This window comes from Anolis carolinensis, chromosome 5 (genome assembly GCF_035594765.1).
Source record: "Anolis carolinensis isolate JA03-04 chromosome 5, rAnoCar3.1.pri, whole genome shotgun sequence".
Lineage (NCBI taxonomy): Eukaryota > Metazoa > Chordata > Lepidosauria > Squamata > Dactyloidae > Anolis > Anolis carolinensis.
In genome coordinates this window covers 196,670,879-196,688,911 of record NC_085845.1, presented here as the reverse complement: position 1 = coordinate 196,688,911, position 18,033 = coordinate 196,670,879, and the positions used below count along the sequence as shown (strand labels likewise).

The following is an 18,033-nucleotide window of genomic DNA, read 5'->3' as shown; positions in this document are numbered from 1 at the left end:
TAGGCCAAGTGGGGTTTATATATCTGTGGAATGATGTCCAGGTGGGAGAAAGAAGTCTTGTTTGCTTGAGACAGGAGTGAATGTTGCAATTGGCCACTTTGGTTAGCACTAAATAGCCTGGCAGCTTCAAAGCCTGGCTGATCCCTGCCTGGAGGACTCCTTTGTTAGTAGGTGTTAGCTGGCCCTGATTGATTCATGTCTCGATTTCCTCTGTTTTCAGAGTGTGTTCATCCATAGCAGAGCACTTGATAAACCAACCTGGACACAGAACACTATTTAAAAACACAGAAATGCTGGACCACTCTCACAACCACCATGTCAGACTACACAGAGAAGCTACTGAAATCCACAAAAAGCATGTGGTCCATTTCAACAGAAAGGTGAAAAACATTAAAATGAAAAAAATCTGGCTACCAGTATTAAAAACAACCCTAAAATCAGGACAGTAAATAAAGAACCACACTTTGAAAATAGCAGAATTCCAGACAAGAACAATCAGGGCCAGCTAAAACTTCCCAACAAAGGATTCCCCCAGGCAGGAAGCAGCCAGGTTTTGAAGCTGCAAGACTATTCAATGCTAATCAAGGTGATCAATTGTCTCAAACAGTCAAGAGTTCTTTCTTCCACCCTGGACATTCCACTTGCCTAGTTTCCAACGGACTTCCCAATTTCTGAGGATGCCTTCCAAAGACGCAGGCGAAACGTCAGGAGAGAATGCTTCTGGAACAAGGCCATATAGCCAGGAAAACTCAAAGCAACTCAAGCTCGTTTCAGTGTATGTTTTTATTTTTGCAGCGTGGAGGCAGAGGAAGTTGGTGTACTGAAGGGTGGGAACTGGGAAGCTTCCCCCCCCCCCCCACAAACACGCGTGTAGAGCAGTATGTGTCTTTTTCAGCCATTGCTATCCATTCGTGTTGTTGACAAAACTCAAGGCTGAGTTGACATCTACATTTCCCACTCCTGTCCATCTTTGGTTCTCCCTTTTATCGTTCCATTTTCGAACGAAGAGAGGAAGGGAAGGAAGGAAAGAAGAAAGCAAGGAGGGAAAAAAGGAAGGAAGGAAAGGAAGGGAGGGAGGGAGGGAGGGAGGGAGGGAGGAGGGATTGACGGAGGGAGGAAGAAAGGAAGGAAGGAAAGGAGGAGGGAGGGAGGGAGGGAAGGAAGGAAGGAAGGAAGGAAGGAAGGAAGGAAGGAAGGAAAGGAGGAGGGAGGGAGTGAGGGAGGAAGGAAGGAAGGAAGGAAGGAAGGAAGGAAGGAAGGAAGGAAGGAAGGAAGGAAGGAAGGAAGAAAGGAAAGGAGGAGGGAGGGAGGGAGTGAGTGAGGGAGGGAGGGAGGGAGGGAGGGAGGGAGGAAAGGAAAGAAGTAGGGAGGAAGGAAGGAAAGCAAGGAAGGAAGGAAAGGAAGGAAAGAAGGAGGAAGGAAGGAGGGAAGGAAGGAAGGAAGGAGGGAGGGAAGGAAGGAGGAAGGAAGGAAAGGAAGGAAAGAAGTAGGGAGGAGGAAGGAAGGAAGGAAGGAAGGAAGGAAGGAAGGAAGGAAGGAAGGAAGGAAGGAAGGAAGGGAAGGAAGGGAAGGAAGGAAAGAAGAAAGGAAAGGAAAAGAAGGGAGGGAGGGAGGGAGGGAGGGAAGGAAAGAATTTAGCAAGGTGGGGAAAAAGGAAGGAAGGAAAGAAGGAAGGAAAGGAAGGGAGGGAGGGAGGGAGGGAGGGAGGAAGGAGGGATTGACGGAGGGAGGAAGAAAGGAAGGAAGGAAGGAAGGAAGGAAGGAAGGAAGGAAGGAAGGAAGGAAAGGAAGAAAAGAAGGAGGAAGGAAGGAGGGAAGGAAGGAAGGAGGCAGGAAGGAAGAAAGGAAGGAAGGAAGGAAGGAAGGAGGGAGGGAGGGAGGGAAGGAAGGAGGAAGGAAGGAAAGGAAGGAAAGAAGTAGGGAGGAAGGAAGGGAAGGAAAGGAAGGAAAGAAGAAAGGAAAGGAAAAGAAGGGAGGGAGGGAGGGAGGGAGGGAGGGAAGGAAAGAAGAAAGCAAGGTGGGAAAAAAGGAAGGAAGGAAAGAAGGAAGGAAAGGAAGGGAGGGAGGGACGAGGGATTGACGGAGGGAGGAAGAAAGGAAGGAGGGAAGGAAGGAAGGAAGGAAGGAAGGAAGGAAGGAAGGAAGGAAGGAAGGAAGGAAGGAATGCGTGGGGGGATGAAAAACTCTTGGGTGGCAAATGGGCCTCAGAAAGGCTCCTCTTCCTCCAGGATTGAAATGAATGAATAATAATCCGAGTCAGAAGATGACGCGCGTGTCTGCGTCTCCCGCGCGTGACACTATCTTTATAGGGTATCATGAATATATATAGAGTCCTGTTTGAATACCTAATACGCGCATTAATGTATATATATGAACTTGGCACACCTTCCGGGCCTTGCGCAGGAGCCTCACCGAGGGCGCCTTGAGGATCCTCTTCGCAAGGGATCACGTTTGACTGACTCCCGAGAAGGGAGCGAGATCTCCGTGGAATCGGGCTTCAAGGCCTCGGCAGGCTTGACTGACGCCTTGGCCAAGCAGGCACCACTCCTTCCTGCCCAGTTTCGGCAATATTCAACTCGGCATGCAGAATAAATAGGGTTGCATATTATGTATCTATCTATCAATCGGAGAGATGTATTCCTACGCCTACACAGGAGCACGCGCGTCGCGTGGGAGAAGGCGCGGAGGGGCCTGGGGCGCCATTGAAAAACACCAGGGATGGGGAAGGAGGGTGAGAAGGCAATCACGAGAGAATAAGGAGTGGGAAGGCAGCCCTGGGGGAGAAGGGGTTAACACTCGCCCGGCTTCTGAGGAATTAAAAGTGGGATTTCCCTCCCCCCGCCCTCCAAATTATATCTAAAAATGTGGTTTTGTTTGGTTTCATATCGCTGCAGATGAGTGACGTGGATTGCAGCGAAAATTTCCCCCGAGTGGATGTGATCATTTCCCCGCCCCCACGCGAGATTCCCAGTGGGCAAGAGGCTACCCACGGGGAGGGAAGGTTGGACATCGAGGGAGGGACAGGGGGCAGAAGTTATTGCCGGCAGAATGCTCAGACCCACCCACGCGAGACCATGTCCCACCCGTGACCGTGTCCCACCCGTGACCACTATAAGAACCCTCCACCTCAGTGGCCCACTGATCTGAAGCGGACATTATTATTTTGGGGAGGGGGGTGAATTTGGGGCTCCTTTCCACGCATGCAGCTCAAAGATCCCAAAGAAATCGATGTCACGCTAGTTTCCTCCTTTTGGCCTGAACTCGGCCTGTAGTGTTTTGTCTCTCTGGTCCAGGTTGTTTTGTCTACATTGGCTGTTTCTCTCTCTCCTTGTGGCCTGGTTTCTAGGGTGACTCCACTTTAGGGGAGATCTATCCCTTCGGAGCTGTATGGCTATGTTCCAGAAGTATTCTCTCCTGGTGTTTCGCCCACATCTGTGGCAGGCATCCTCGGGGGTTGTGAAGTCTGTTGGAAACTAGGCAAGTGGGGTTCATATATCTGTGGAAGGTCCAGGGTGGGAGAGAGAACTCTGTCTGTTGAAGGTAAGTGTGAATGTTGTGGACAAGTATGTGGACAATTTCAACAGAAAGGAGGAAACCATGAAAAATAATAAAATTTGGCTACCAGTATTTTTTAAAAACCCTCTAAAAATAGGACAGTAAATAAAGAGCGACACTCAGAAAACAGGGGAATTCCAGATTGGCCCAGTTAACAACTCCCAACAAAGGATTCCCTCAGGCAGGAAGTAGCCAGGCTTTGAAACTGCAAGGCCATTCCATGCTAATCAAGGTGATTAATGGCAACATTCACTCTTGCCTCAAACAGACAAGAGTTCTTTCTCCCACCCTGGACATACGGGAGAGAATGCTTCTGGAACATGGCCATACAGCCCGGAAAACTCACAGCAAACCAAGGAAGGAAGAATTAGGAAGGAAGGAAGGAAGGAAGGAAGGAAGGAAGGAAGGAAGGAAGGAAGGAAGGAAGGAAGGAAGGAAGGAAGGAAGGAAGGAAGGAAGGAGAAAATTGGAAGGAAGGAAGGAAGGAAGGAAGGGGAAGGAAGGAAGAAAGGGAGGGAGGAAGGAAGGAAGGGAGGGAGAAAGTAAGTAAGTAAGGAACGAAGGAAGAGGAAGGAAAGAAGGAAGGAAGAAAGGGAGGAAGAAAAATATTGGAAGGAAGGAAGAAAGGAAGAGGAAGGAAGGAAGGAGAATATTGGAAGGAAGCAAGGAAGGAAAGAAGGAAGGAAGGAAGGAAGGAAGGAAGGAAGGAAGGAAGGAAGGAGAAAATTTGAAGGAAGGAAGGAAAGAAGGACAAAATTGGAAGGGAGGGAGGGAAGGAAGGAAGGAAGGAAGGAAGGAAGGAAGGAAGGAAGGAAGGAAGGAGAAAATTGGAAGGAAGGAAGGAAGGAAGGAAGGAAGGAAGGGGAAGGAAGGGAGGGAGGGAGGGAGGAAGGAAGGAAGGAATGGAGGGGGAAGGAAGTAAGGAAGGAACGAAGGAAGAGGAAGGAAAGAAGGAAGGAAGGAAGGGAGGAAGAAGAATATTGGAAGGAAGGAAGAAAGGAAGAGGAAGGAAGGAAGGAGAATATTGGAAGGAAGCAAGGAAGGAAAGAAGGAAGGAAGGAAGGAAGGAAGGAGAAAATATGAAGGCAGGAAGGAAGGAGGAAAGGAAGGAAGGAAGGAAGGAAGGAAGGAAGGAAGGAAGGAAGGAAGGAAGGAAGGAAGGAAGGAGAAAATAGGAAAGCAGGAAGGAAGGAAGGAAGGAAGGAAGGAAGGAAGGAAGGAAGGAAGGAAGAGGGAAAGAAAGAAAAAGGAAGGAAGGGGAAAAGAGATAAGATGAGAAGGAAGGAAGACTGAAAGGAAAAATGGAAAGGACAGAAGAAGGAAATAAAGAAAACGAAATGGAAGGAAGGGGGGAAATGGGAAGGAAAGAATGAGAGAAAGAAAGGGGGAGGAAGGAAGGGGAAAAGAAACTGGGAAGGAAGGAAGTGAGGGAAGAAAGAAAGAAGAGGGGAAGGATGGAAGGAAGGAGAGGAGGCTGGAATCCCTTATGTGTTTTTGACTGATGTCTTAAGGCGTCTTCATTCAAAGGCTCTGCTCTTTCCTCTGTCGGGGACCAACAATGGGGCATTTCCCCTCCTAACCGACTGTCGTGGGGGGAAAGGAGGCGGCTTCTTTCCTTCCGGTTGCCAGTGACATTTCCTCGAAAGCTTCCATTCCTGGGACCACATGGCCCTTTCAATATATATATATGTATATATCCCAACTAACACCCTTTTCTTTTGAGGGAGCCTGACGCCTCTGTCTCCCGCCTTTCTTTCTTTCTTTCTTTCTTGCCCTGCATTGGGTTGGTCTCGTGACGTGACGCGGGTCCCCTCCCTCCCACCTGCCATTCGCCCCTCTAGACCTGTCCATCATCCCTCCTCCTTCCCTCCCTCCCTCCCTTCCTTCTCCCGCTTTCAACCCGGAAGGGCTCCCATCTGAGGAAGAGGAGGAGGAGGAAGAAGAGGAGGAGGAGGAGGAGCTGGGCGAGTGGGGCGCCTGCAGGAGGCGGCTTCCCGGGCTGGCATCTCATCTCCCACGATGCGCGTGGCAAGGAGAGGCGCAGCTCCAGGTCCGGGCTGTCATTGTTGAAAAAGGCAGGGGATCCACCCCGAGAGGATCCCTTCTCTTCCCAGGTTAGTCCTGCTCCCATTTCTTTCTTTTGCGCCTTCTCCTATTCCCCGCCTTCCACGCGCGACCACCCACGCATATCTAAGTCTCTTCCTCGGGTCGAGTTGATTTGGGTTTTAGGATCACACATAGCTCGGGATTATTTTCCTTGACCTTGTGGGCGGATTGGAGACGTCTTCGATGGGGAGCTAGTAATAACAATAATAATAATAATAATAATAATAATAATAATAATAATAATAATAATAATAATGTGAAGCTGACAGTCGCCTTTCAGATGAGGAAAGGATGGGCTTTGCAGTAGCCCAGCGCCTGTCCCAGGTTGGAAGAAGCAAATAGAGAAGAAAGGGATTTCAAACTGACCCGTGTCCATATTTGTGCCGAAAGTGGGGAGTAATAGTATCGTGGAAAAAACTCGAAATGTCACCTGACACCAACGCGTGACCTTATCTGTATCCACTTTCCCTCTGCCCTTTCCTTCCCGAGTCTGATTCATTTGAGTTTTAGGATTCCGAATCATAAAATGAGCAGGATTATTTTCCTTGACCTTGGAAGAGTGATGGGAGAAGTCTATTATGGGAAACTAGCAATAAATACTAAATAGGGAAGAACTGACAGGCGGGGGGATGATGGGCTTTGCAGTAGCCCAGCTCCTGCCCCAGGTTGGCAGAAGTAAATAGAGAAGAAAGAGGTTCGAAACTGACCCATGTCCATATTTGTGGTGAAAGGGGGAGAAATAAAGTCGTGGAAATTTTTCCCCGAAATGTGATTTGAAACCCACGCGTGACCTTAAGTGTACTCCACTTGCCCTCTTATCTTTTCCTTTTCGTCATTGAAGGAATACCAGTCAATAACAGTGTTGCCATTTTTATCCGGATTGTCATTTTCGTATATTTTGTAAAAAAATAAAATAATAATAATAATAATAATAATAATAAAAACGCCTTGGTGGCTGCAAAAGAAATACATTATTGAAAAAAATAAAGCCTTTCCACGAGGGGATGGTGGGCTTTGCAATAGCCCAGCGCCTGCCACAGATTGTCAGAAGTAAATACTGAAGAAAGGGGGTTGAAAGTGACCCGTGTTGATATTTATGGTGAAAGGGGGAGAAATAGTGGTGTGTAAAAACCCTTCCGAAATGTCATCTGAAACCCACGCGTGACCTTAATTATATTCCACTTTCCCTCTATCCTTTACCTTTCCATCACTGAAGGAATGCCAGTCAATAACACAATGACAGGGCTGTCATTTTCTTGTCTTCTAAAAAAATACACGCCTTTGTGGCTGCAAAAGAAATACATTCTTGAAAAAAATACACCCACAAAAAATACTCGCCCCGGGGTTAACAACGGGAGAGAACTCACAGTAACGAAATAGTGACAATAATAAGGATCCGTAGTTTATTTAACGGGATGGAAACGAATTCAGATCGAGCCTGACCTCCTTTTTGTGCCTCTCTCTGTTTCCACTCGTGCCAGGTTTGCCTTTGTTCGCCTCCATCTTTGCAGCCCCCGACAGTTCCTTTCCATCATTTTTGCCATTATGATATCATTCCCCATCTAAGGCTTTGCAATGCTTTCCCTTCCTCCTATTATATGTCCCTTCAAAATAGCATCTCCCGGGCCTCAAAGGGCTCGCTTTCCCATTTAAAAAACACAGTGGATCCTCCACGCAGGACCGCGGATTCGCTCCCCCCACGCGTGGATCTTATTTTGAGACAGGATCGGGGCCGGGAATGTCTACACAAAGGTCGGGAGCGCAGGAAAAGAGAACGCGCAGTGAAACCCACGCGAGATTCAGACCCTGCGTGGGGTTTTTGAAATCACGCGTGGATCCAAGTGGGGGAAATTAGGGGGGAGAGAAGCTCACTGACAGGCGTCGTTTGTCTCAAATGTGCGTCAGAATTCTTGAATTCAAACTCACTTCTAGGGAAGCCTTCAGATAAAGAAGTCGTTCCGAATCAAGCGGTACAAATAATCCGATTCGATTCGAGGGGTAAGATTCGGAAAGGGCCCACGCTGTAGAATTAATGCCGTTTGTTGTGTTGTCGAAGGTGGATCACTAGGTTGCTGTGAGTTTTCCAGGCTGTATGGCCATGTTTCCAGAAGCATTCTCTTCTGACGTTTCGCCTGCATCTGTGGCAGGCATCCTCTCTAACAATAACTTTGTCAGACTACACAGAGAAGCCATTGAAATACACAAGCAAGTCGACAATTTCAACAGAAAGGAGGAAACCATGCAAACGAACAAAATCTGGTTACCAGTATTAAAAAAATACTCTAAAATCAGGACAGTAAATAAATAACAACAATCTGACCTATCTGTCTAACATCAGGACAGTAAATAAAGAACAACACTCAGAAAACAGAGAAATTCCAGATATGAAGCAATCAGGTCCAGCTAACACCTCCCAACAAAGGATTCCCCCAGGAAGTAAACATCCAGATCTTGAAGCTGCAAGGCTTTTCAATGCTAATCAAGGTGGACAATTGTAACATTCACACTTGCCTCGAACAGACAAGGATTCATTCTCCCACCCTGGACCTTCCATAGATACATAAACCCCACTTGCCTAGTTTCCAACAGACCCCACAACCTCTGAGGATGCCTGCCATAGATGCAGGCGAAACGTCAGGAGAGAATGCTTCTGGAAGATGGCCATACAGACCGGCAACCCAGTGAATGCAGTCTGACTCCACTTCTCCTGCCATGGCTTAAGGCTATGGGATCCTAGAAGTTCTAGTCTTTAGCTCTTTGGCTAAAGGTCTTGGGAAACTGCAACTCCCAGGATTCCATAGCATTGAGCCAGGCGACTAAGGTGGTGTCGAACTGCATGTATTCTCCAGTGCAGATAGGCTACGCGCGACGGGGCTTTCCCGAAGGGATCTTGACACCAGACAACGCCTTGGCATGTTATTTTAGTCTTTTCATTGACTTACCAAGATAATTGTGCTGAAGGCATTTCTCCTGAAGGAAGCGAGATTTCCTGGAAAGACCAATCAAGGAAGAAAGAGAGGGAAAATAAACAGCTGAGGCCAGGGAAAAACCTCCTTTTCTTAGTGAAATAATAATTAAAAAACCGCCAGAATAATTCAGAGTGAAAATCCCTTTGTCAAAGGGTTGGATTTTTCTGGTTGGGAAATTAATATTTAGTCATTTTTAAAGGCGAGAGTTCTTGGACACGCGTGTTTATGCGTGGATGTAGCTGTGCGCGAATTTCAGGGGGAACCTTTGGTGGAGAGGAATGGATTCAATCCGGGTTGACTCCGGATTGACTCTGGATTAAAATTCAATCATTTTTAAAGGTGAGAGTTTTTGGACACGCGTGTTTGTGCGTGGATATATCTGTGCGCGAATTTCAAGGGGGACCTTTGTTGGAGAGGAATGGATTCAATCCGGGTTGACTCCGGATTGACTCTGGATTAAAATTAAATCATTTTTAAAGGTGAGAGTTCTTGGACACGCGTGTTTGTGCGTGGATATATCTGTGCGCGAATTTCAGAGGGAACCTTTGGTGGAGAGGAATGGATTCAATCCGGGTTGACTCCGAATTGACTCTGGATTGACTCCGGATTAAAACGTAGCAGGACCGTGGAGGGAAACACGTCTCCCGTGGGAGACCTCCTCGTGGGGTCCCTGGACCCTTTTGGCTTGCAGCTCTCTCTCTCTCTCTCTCTCTCTCGTGTCTCACTTTCTTCGTTTCTCTCCCTCCTGTCTGTCTACACTGTGGAATTAATGCAGTTCCACACCACTTTGGTTGTTCTTGAAACCCTGAGGTTTGTAGTTTCTCTGAGAGAGTCAAATTAACCCCAGTCAAAAATGATGCCAGAATGCATTAAATCTACAGTGTTGGTGCCTCCCTCATTTGCCCCTTCTTAACACGCGTTAGGAAAGCGTCCCCACGTGCAACCCTGTGCGGCCCCGATCCGGATTTAATAGGGAAAGTCAGTTATAATCAAAAGGATGGTGTTTAATACTGGGAAAGTTCAATATTCGGGTGCAAAGAAAAAGAGAGAGAGAAATTACAGAATTCCTTTGAGATAAATAAGAGGAAAATAGTAAATAATTTCTTTTTTGGGGAAAGCAAAAGCTCTGTCACTTCGCTTTGGTTCTAATTTTGTTTCTCGCCTTTGCTTTGGAATAAAATCATTGTTTTTTCCCAATTTTGTATCACTTTGGGGCAGCATAAGGCCTGATCCTGGATCTCAAAGCCAGCATCTACTCCAAGTATGAATAAAGTTGGGCCTTCCAAGTATTTTGGACTACAACTCCCACCATTCCTGGCCTCAGGCCCCTTCCTTTTCCCCCTCAGCCGCTTAAGCGGCTGAGGGGGAAAAGGAAGGGGCCTGAGGCCAGGAATGGTGGGAGTTGTAGTCCAAAACACCTGGTGGGCCCAACTTTGCTCATACCTAATCTACATTATCGAAGTAATAATGCGTTTTGACATAAATTCGGATTATCAGGGCTCAGTGGGAGCTGTAGTTTGGGGAGGCACCGGCACTCTCGAGCTTCATCTTCTAGGATCCCATCGCGTGGAGCCAGTGGCAGCTGAAGTGGTCCGAAACTGCATTAATTCCGCAGTGTGGATGCGCCCGGGGTCCAACCTTTTGGAACGGTTCAGGAGTCAAAGCATCAGCAGCACTCCAAGGGGCCCGATCCATAATCCCATGAAAGGCGAATAAACCGGTTCCAATCTGTAGTAGTAACGCGTTAAGTAGTTCGTTACAACTACTTTTCCGAGAAGCAATTTTTTGCGACCTCTCCTATTCGCTTCTCCACCTTTTATGTTAGAGAGTCCATTGCAATACAACTGAGTCCTAGAAAAGCGTCCCTGTCTTTTCAAAGGCTGGCACCCTTTGGAAAGAGGTTTAAAATAATCCGAATCATTCATAATAATCAGTGAAAGAAGGAGGCAACCTGGACACATTCACCCTAAAAAATCTCCGGATAGTTTGGGCCACCACAACAAAACATACCCGTGTAGAGAAAAAGATGCGTATTGCATCTACATTGTGCATCTACACTGTAGGATGGATGCAGTTTGATCCCACTTGAAGAACTGCCATGGCTCAATGCAATGCAATCCTGGGAATTGTAGATTTCCAGGGTCTTCTCTACCAAAAGGTGCTAAACTAGGTGCCCCATAGCATTGACCCTAAGGGAGTTTGACAGAATGGGTGGAAGCATTAAGAGTTGTTGGTACGCTGCAAAGTGGTGATTGACAGGTCTCAAAGTTTTGAGGGAAGCACCTCAGCTCCAAAATGCTTGGCATTTTGGAGCTGCCCTCTTTATTCCGAATTCACGACTCTCTCCGGCCCCTTATATACCGCCACATAAAATCCAGATTATCTGCTTTGAACTGGATTATATGGCAATGTAGACTCATATAACCCGGTTCAAATAAAATAATCTGGATTATCTGTTTTGATAATTTGGATTATATGGCAGTGTAGAAGGGGCCTTTGGCACAGGCCAAGACTGGGTCCGGTTTTGTTTGCAGAGAGCCATCCACATGACATTGGATGAAATGTTGACTTGGGGTGCATCTCCACTGTAGCAGGAATGCAGTTTGACACCACTTTTACAACCATTGCTGGATGCTATGGAACATTGGGAGTTGTAGTGCGGTGAGGATTCAGAAAAAGCTGAAAAGTACCTTGCCAAACTACAAGTCCCAGGATTTCACAGCACTGCACTATTCGCTATCCTAGTTAAAGTGGAGTGACAGCAGATATGCAACCTTGAATATCTCATAACTTGCTGCCAAGCTCTTGGGTTCTCCAAAGATATTGGGCTCACAGTTCTCTGTTCAACCTGAAAATACATAACTAACATGTTTCCACAACATCTGAATGCTGCAAAGGATGTTTTTGCGCCCAAAGCTCTTCTGTTTTGTCCCTTTCTAACCTTGTAAATTAGGACTTCTTGGGGCTTCAAAGGGCTTGTCTTAGGGCGCATCTCTACACAGTATAACTAATGCAGTTTGACTCCACTTGTGGCACTTTTTTGGTAGACCTTATATAACTACAACTTTCCAGGATGTCATAGCATTGCGCCATAGCCGTCCAAGTAAATGGTGTGAAGCTGCATTAATTCTACAGTATAGAAGCGCCCTGAATGGGGAGGCCTCATACATGACAAAGACAAGATTTCAATCTAGAATGTATTGATTTTTTATAGATAAAATTCCTTTGTTTCCTCTCTCACAGAGGTGCATCTACACCACAAGATGAATGCAGTTTGTCACCATTCTAACGAACATGGCTGAATGCCATGGAATCCTGGGAGTTGTAGTTTGGTGAGACACTAGAACTATTTGGTAGAGAAGGCTATACAAGCCTGTGATTTTATGATTCCAGAGCAAGAAGCCATGGCAGTTAAAGCTGTGCCAATCTGCATTATTTCTACAGTGTATACGCAGCACCCAGGGTTGTGTTACACAGTCAAGATATTAAATGGAAGAATTTTTTTCCATTGGAGCATAACTAAGACTTCTTCCACATAGCTGAATAAAATCCCACATGATTTAAACTGGAATATATGGCAGTGTGGACTCAGATAACCCAGCTCAAAGCAGATATTGTGGGATTTTCTGCCTTGATATTTTGGGTTATATGGCTGTGTGGAAGGGCCCAAAAACTAATCTAGATAGATGAAGAGGTCTGTGAGTTTGCAAAGTTTGCATAATTTTGGTCTAATAATATAATACTAATAGTAATAACAACTTTATTATAAAATAATAATAATAATACGAATATCATTCCAATGTGGGATTTTTTTTTAGTTTGCTTTGCTTCAAACATTAACATGTTTCTGGGTTTCTAAGGGCCCTTCCACACAGCCCTATATCCCAGAATATCAAGGCAGAAAATTCCACATTATCTGAGTGTGGACTCAGATAATCCCGTTCAAAGCAGATACTGTGAGATTTTCTGCCTTGATATTCTGGGATATAGGGCTGTGTGGAGTCTACACTGCCATATATTCCAGTTCAAAGCAGATTATGTGGGATTTTATGCAGCTGTGTGAAAGGGGCCTCAGATGCAAACTGATTTTGAGGAATCAGTGGGTTGAAAATTGTGCAAATGTGATCCAAATCATCCCCTCCCCATTCGTTTGATATGGATAGATTGGAAAGGCATTTGGGGAAAATAGATAAATACATAGAGAGAGGAGGGGCAGATCTGTGGTCTATAAAAAGATGGGTATATATATATATATATATATATATATATATAGAGAGAGAGAGAGAGAGAGAGAGAGAGAGAGAGAGAGAGAGAGAGAGAGAGAAGGGGGGTAGATCTGTGGTGTACAAAAAGGATGTAGAAACACAAAGTTTGCTTCCAAAAGAATATACAAATGTAAAAAAAAATCAATACAGACATGATCCTGATTGTTGCAAGAAAAAGGGGAAAAAGGCAACCTGGCAGGTTGAGAAAGAGCCTCCATCATATTTTTAAGTCCTTGTCATTTGAAGCTGCAGAACGTCCCCTAAGGTTCATTTTACAATTGACTCCAATTATAACCCAGTTCAACATGACCAGGGCTATGTTTGAGAAGCATTTGCTGCCACTTCTTCAGTTCTCACAGCTTGGATGTTCTCTAGCTGTGCACATTGACCCCCCCTCTCTCTGATATATTGTTTTATTTCAATCCAAATCAACGGGGAGGCAGTGAGGAAAGAAAGAGGTTGGCACTGACTTTGCTCCCGGTCTACTCAGAAGTAACTCACACTCCTTCGGTGGAATAGGAGCCGCTTTCGACTTGAAGTAGGGACTTTGAATCGTGCTTTTAGAAAAACCCTTCGCCTCGACTTGTGCTTTTGGAAAGGTAACCTTTCCCCACTCTTTGAGAGAGAGACAATATATGTTTTAATTCGGAAGCTGGGGAGATTTATGCCCAGGTCCCAAGCGCCAGTCTCCTCCTCCTCTTCCTCCTCCTCGTAAAACGCCTCCGACCAAGAAAAGAGGGAGTGGGTGAGGTCTGAAGACAGAGCCGATCTCGCCGAGAGATTCCTCGGGAAACGAAGCAGTCTTTCGGGCTGGAAAGTCCCAGAAGGTGCGCTCTCTCTTTCTCTCTTTGCGGGGAGGAAAACCCCGGCTTTCTTCGGCTTCTGTTTGGACCCCCGAAGCCTCCCTTTCCTGCGGATGGTGAGTCGGAAAATCCGGGTCTTCACGAAGGTTGTTTCTTGGGAAGGATGAATGTTTACATTGCTTTGTGGATAGGAAAACCGGGTCTTTGTGAAGCCTCTCTTTCGCTCTCTCAGCTTGGGGTCTCCTTCGAGGCGTTTGTGCTTTGTGAACTGGCAGAACAGGCTCTCTCGAAAAGCTTGGTGAATATATAGACCAGGAGAAAAATGATCTACACGGACATATAATCTAATTTGAAATGGCATGATCTGGTCACTGTGTAGAGTAGACTCATATGTTGCCGTGCAGGTCCAGCTTGAGCAGGTCAGGGTTTTCGTCCAGACTGCTTTATGAAACGCAGATTGAGACCAGGGTCACACTGGCTGGATCCACATTTGCCGTTTGAACTGCATTAATATCTGGCAGTGTAGATCCAGATTCCAGCTCTTGGGGACTGCCGGGTCTCCACGACATCGGGAAGGGGGGAAACCGACCCTCTCCGGCCACAGGAACTGCGAGGACTCGGAGCGAGCTCGGTGCAGATTCCCGGGGACATAAACCGGGATCGATTCGGCCGAAGTCGAGGGTTTCCTCGTGAGTAGAGCCCCGGAATTGCACCGCGTTGGAGAAACAACACTCCAGCGCCGCTGTATTTCTTCATTTATTTCTTCACTGAATGGTTTTGTTCTCTCCTTCATTCCTTCCATCTTTTCTCTCCTTTCTCACCTCCATTTTCTCTTTCTTTCCTTCTTTTTCTCGCCCTCCGTTTTCCTCTCCCTCTTTTCTCATCTTTTCCCCCTCTCTTTTTCTCCTCCTTTCTCCTCTCTCTCTCCTTTCTTTCTCTCCGTTCTCCTCTCCTTCTTCCCCTCGTCTCTCCCTTCTTTCTCTGCCTCCTTTCTCATATTCTTTCCGTCTCTTTCTCTCCCTCCTTTCTCCTTTTTTCTCATATTTTCCTCTCTTCCTTTCCTCCTCTTCTTTCCTTCTTTCTCTCTCCCTCTCCTTCCTTTACTTCTTTTTCTCTCCGTTCTCCTATCTTTCTTTCTCTCCTCCTTTCTTCTCTTCTCTCTTTTCTTTCTCCCTCTCCTTTCTTCCTTTCTTCCTCTTCCTCTCCGTTCTCTTCTCCTTCTTCCTCTTCTCTCCCTTCTTTCTCCCTCTTTCCTCTTTCTCCTCTTCTTTCAGTCTCTTTCTCCCCTCCATCCTTCCTTTCTTACCTTCTTTCTCTTCCTCCGTTCTCCTTTCCTTTCCTTCTTTTCTCTTCCTCTTTTCTCATATTTTCTCCCGTCTCTTCCTTCCCCCCTTCCCCCTCTTCTCTCCGTTTTTCTCTCATTCATTATTTCCTTCTCTTTCTCTCCGTCCTCCTCTCCATCTTTCTCTCCTCCTTCCCCCTTCTCTCCCTTCTTTCTCTGCCTCCTTTCCCGTCTCTTTCTCTCCTCCTTTCTCATTTTCTTTCCTTCTCTTTCTCCCATTCGTTCCGCCTTTCTCTCCTTGTCTTTCTCCTATCCTTTCCCTCTCTTTCTTGCCTCCTTTCTCCGTTTCTTTCCTTCTCTTTCTCCCATTCTTGCAGATTCTTTCTCTCCTTCCTTCTCCTCTTCTCTCCCTTCTTCCTCTCTCTCCTTTCTCCTATCCTTTCCACCTCTTTCTCTCCTCCTTTCTCCGTTTCTTTCCTTCTTTCTCTCCTATTCTTTCCGCCTCTTTCTCTCCTTCCTCCTCCTCTTCTCTTCCTCCTTCCTCTGTGTCCTTTCTCCTATCCTTTCCGCCTCTTTCTCTCCTCCTTTCTCCGTTTCTTTCCTTCTTTCTCTCCTATTCTTTCCGCCTCTTTCTCTCCTTCTTCCTCATCTTCTCTCCCTTCTTCTTCTCTCTCCTTTCTCCTATCCTTTCCGCCTCTTTCTCTCCTCCTTTCTCAGTTTCTTTCCTTCTTTCTCTCCTATTCTTTCCGCCTCTTTCTCTCCTTCCTCCTCCTCTTCTCTTCCTCCTTTCTCTGTGTCCTTTCTCCTATCCTTTCCGCCTCTTTCTCTCCTCCTTTCTCCGTTTCTTTCCTTCTTTCTCTCCTATTCTTTCCGCCTCTTTCTCTCCTTCTTCCTCATCTTCTCTCCCTTCTTCTTCTCTCTCCTTTCTCCTATCCTTTCCGCCTCTTTCTCTCCTCCTTTCTCAGTTTCTTTCCTTCTTTCTCTCCTATTCTTTCCGCCTCTTTCTCTCCTTCCTCCTCCTCTTCTCTTCCTCCTTTCTCTGTGTCCTTTCTCCTATCCTTTCCGCCTCTTTCTCTCCTCCTTTCTCCGTTTCTTTCCTTCTTTCTCTCCTATTCTTTCCGCCTCTTTCTCTCCTTCTTCCTCATCTTCTCTCCCTTCTTCTTCTCTCTCCTTTCTCCTATCCTTTCCGCCTCTTTCTCTCCTCCTTTCTCCGTTTCTTTCCTTCTTTCTCTCCTATTCTTTCCGCCTCTTTCTCTCCTTCTTCCTCATCTTCTCTCCCTTCTTCTTCTCTCTCCTTTCTCCTATCCTTTCCGCCTCTTTCTCTCCTCCTTTCTCCGTTTCTTTCCTTCTTTCTCTCCTATTCTTTCCGCCTCTTTCTCTACTTCTTCCTCATCTTCTCTCCCTTCTTCTTCTCTCTCCTTTCTCCTATCCTTTCCGCCTCTTTCTCTCCTCCTTTCTCCCTTTCTCTCCTTCTCTTTCTCTCCGTAAAGAAGGCTCCAAGGGAAAGCGCTCGCCTCCTGAATGGCTGAGGGCGGTTGGGATCCTCCTTGTATCGATTTCTCTAAATGATCCCGAAGCAAATGCGCAGGGCAGGGTCGCTCCAACCCATTGAGCCAAACCCAAGTGCAGGCGCCTCCATCCATCCATCTTCGCCCCAAGGAGCTCTGCTCCTCCAGTTAGGACTTCAACCTTTCCCTGTCCATCAACGCGGCTCCCCAAACAGCCTTCTTTCCAGCCTTCCAAAAAGGAGGGTCGTGAAATGGGCGAGTGTGTGTGTATTGTTTTAGGGAAGGGTAGGAAAATAGAGAAGCCGAATCGAAGCTTTATTCCCGCCGCCCTCCAATCCTGAGGATTTCCAGGTTTGGAGCTTTTCTCGACCAGGTTGGAGATTCGTAGGAGAGAGGGAGCTTTTGCTTGGAAACCAAAGCGATAAGAAAACAAGGAGCGAGCATATTCCACTCTAACAACCACTATATGGCAGGTTACATAGAGAAGCCACTGAAATCCACAAGAAGCATGTGGACCATTTCATCAGAAAGGAGGAAACCATAACAAATGAACCAAATCTGGCTTCCAGGATTTTAAAAAAAAAACCCTGTAAAATCAGAACAGTAAATAAAGAGCAACACTAAGGGCCCTTCCACACAGCCCTGTATCCCAGAAAATCAAGGCAGAAAATCCCACAATATCTGCTTTGAATTGAGTTATCTGAATCCACACTGCCATATATTACTATCAAAGCAGATAATGTGGGATTTTATTCAGCTGTGTGGAAAGGGCCTTGGGAAACAGGGCAATTGCAGACATGAATCAATCTGGGCCAGTTAACACCTCCCAATAAAGGATTCCCCCAGGCAGGAAGCAGCCAGATCTTGAAGCTGCAAGGCTTTTCAATGCTACTCATTGAAACATTCATACCTGTCTCAAATAGACAAGAGTCCTTTCCCTCACACTGACCAGCCCACAGATACAGTAGTCTCTCACTTATCCAACATTCGCTTATCCAACGTTCTGAATTATTTGTAGTCAATGTTTTCAATACATTGTGATATTTTGGTGCTAAATTCGTAAAGACAGTAATTACTACATAGCATTACTGCGTATTGAACTACTTTTTTTGTCAAATTTGTTGTATAACATGATGTTTTGGTGCTTAATTTGTAAAATCATAACCTAATTTGATGTTTAATAGGCTTTTCCTTGATCCCTCCTTATTATCCAACATATTCACTTATCCAACGTTCTGCCGGCCCAGTAGTGCAGTAAACCCCACTTGCCTAGTTTCCAACAAGCCTCACCACCTCTGAGGATGCCTGCCATAGATGCAGGTGAAACGTCAGGAGAAAATACTTCTGGAATATGGTCAGACAGCCCGGAAAACTCACAGCAACCCAGTGATTCCGGCCAGGATAGTCTTCCATGACACACAAAACAAGGAGAGGTTGTTTGGGGGAAGTAGGAGGGAGACCAGACCTAAGCATTGTATTGTGTTTAGTTGTTGTATGGTTTTAAGTTGTTGTATGGTTTTTTTGTTGTGTTGAAAACCGCCCTGA

At 46.2% G+C, this 18,033-nt stretch overlaps 1 protein-coding gene across 3 annotated transcripts in view; it reads left to right on the top strand.

The window, feature by feature from the left end:
- The first annotated feature begins 5,479 nt into the window (after nucleotides 1-5,479).
- Nucleotides 5,480-18,033, top strand: part of gata3 (GATA binding protein 3) — an 88,478-nt gene continuing 75,924 nt past the window's right edge. Inside the window, exon 1 of one of the 3 annotated variants that reach the window (XM_062983281.1) lies at nucleotides 5,480-5,669. The gene's annotated coding sequence lies outside the window, so the exon portion shown is untranslated. The other 2 variants (XM_062983282.1, XM_062983283.1) reach the window with 2 other exon arrangements.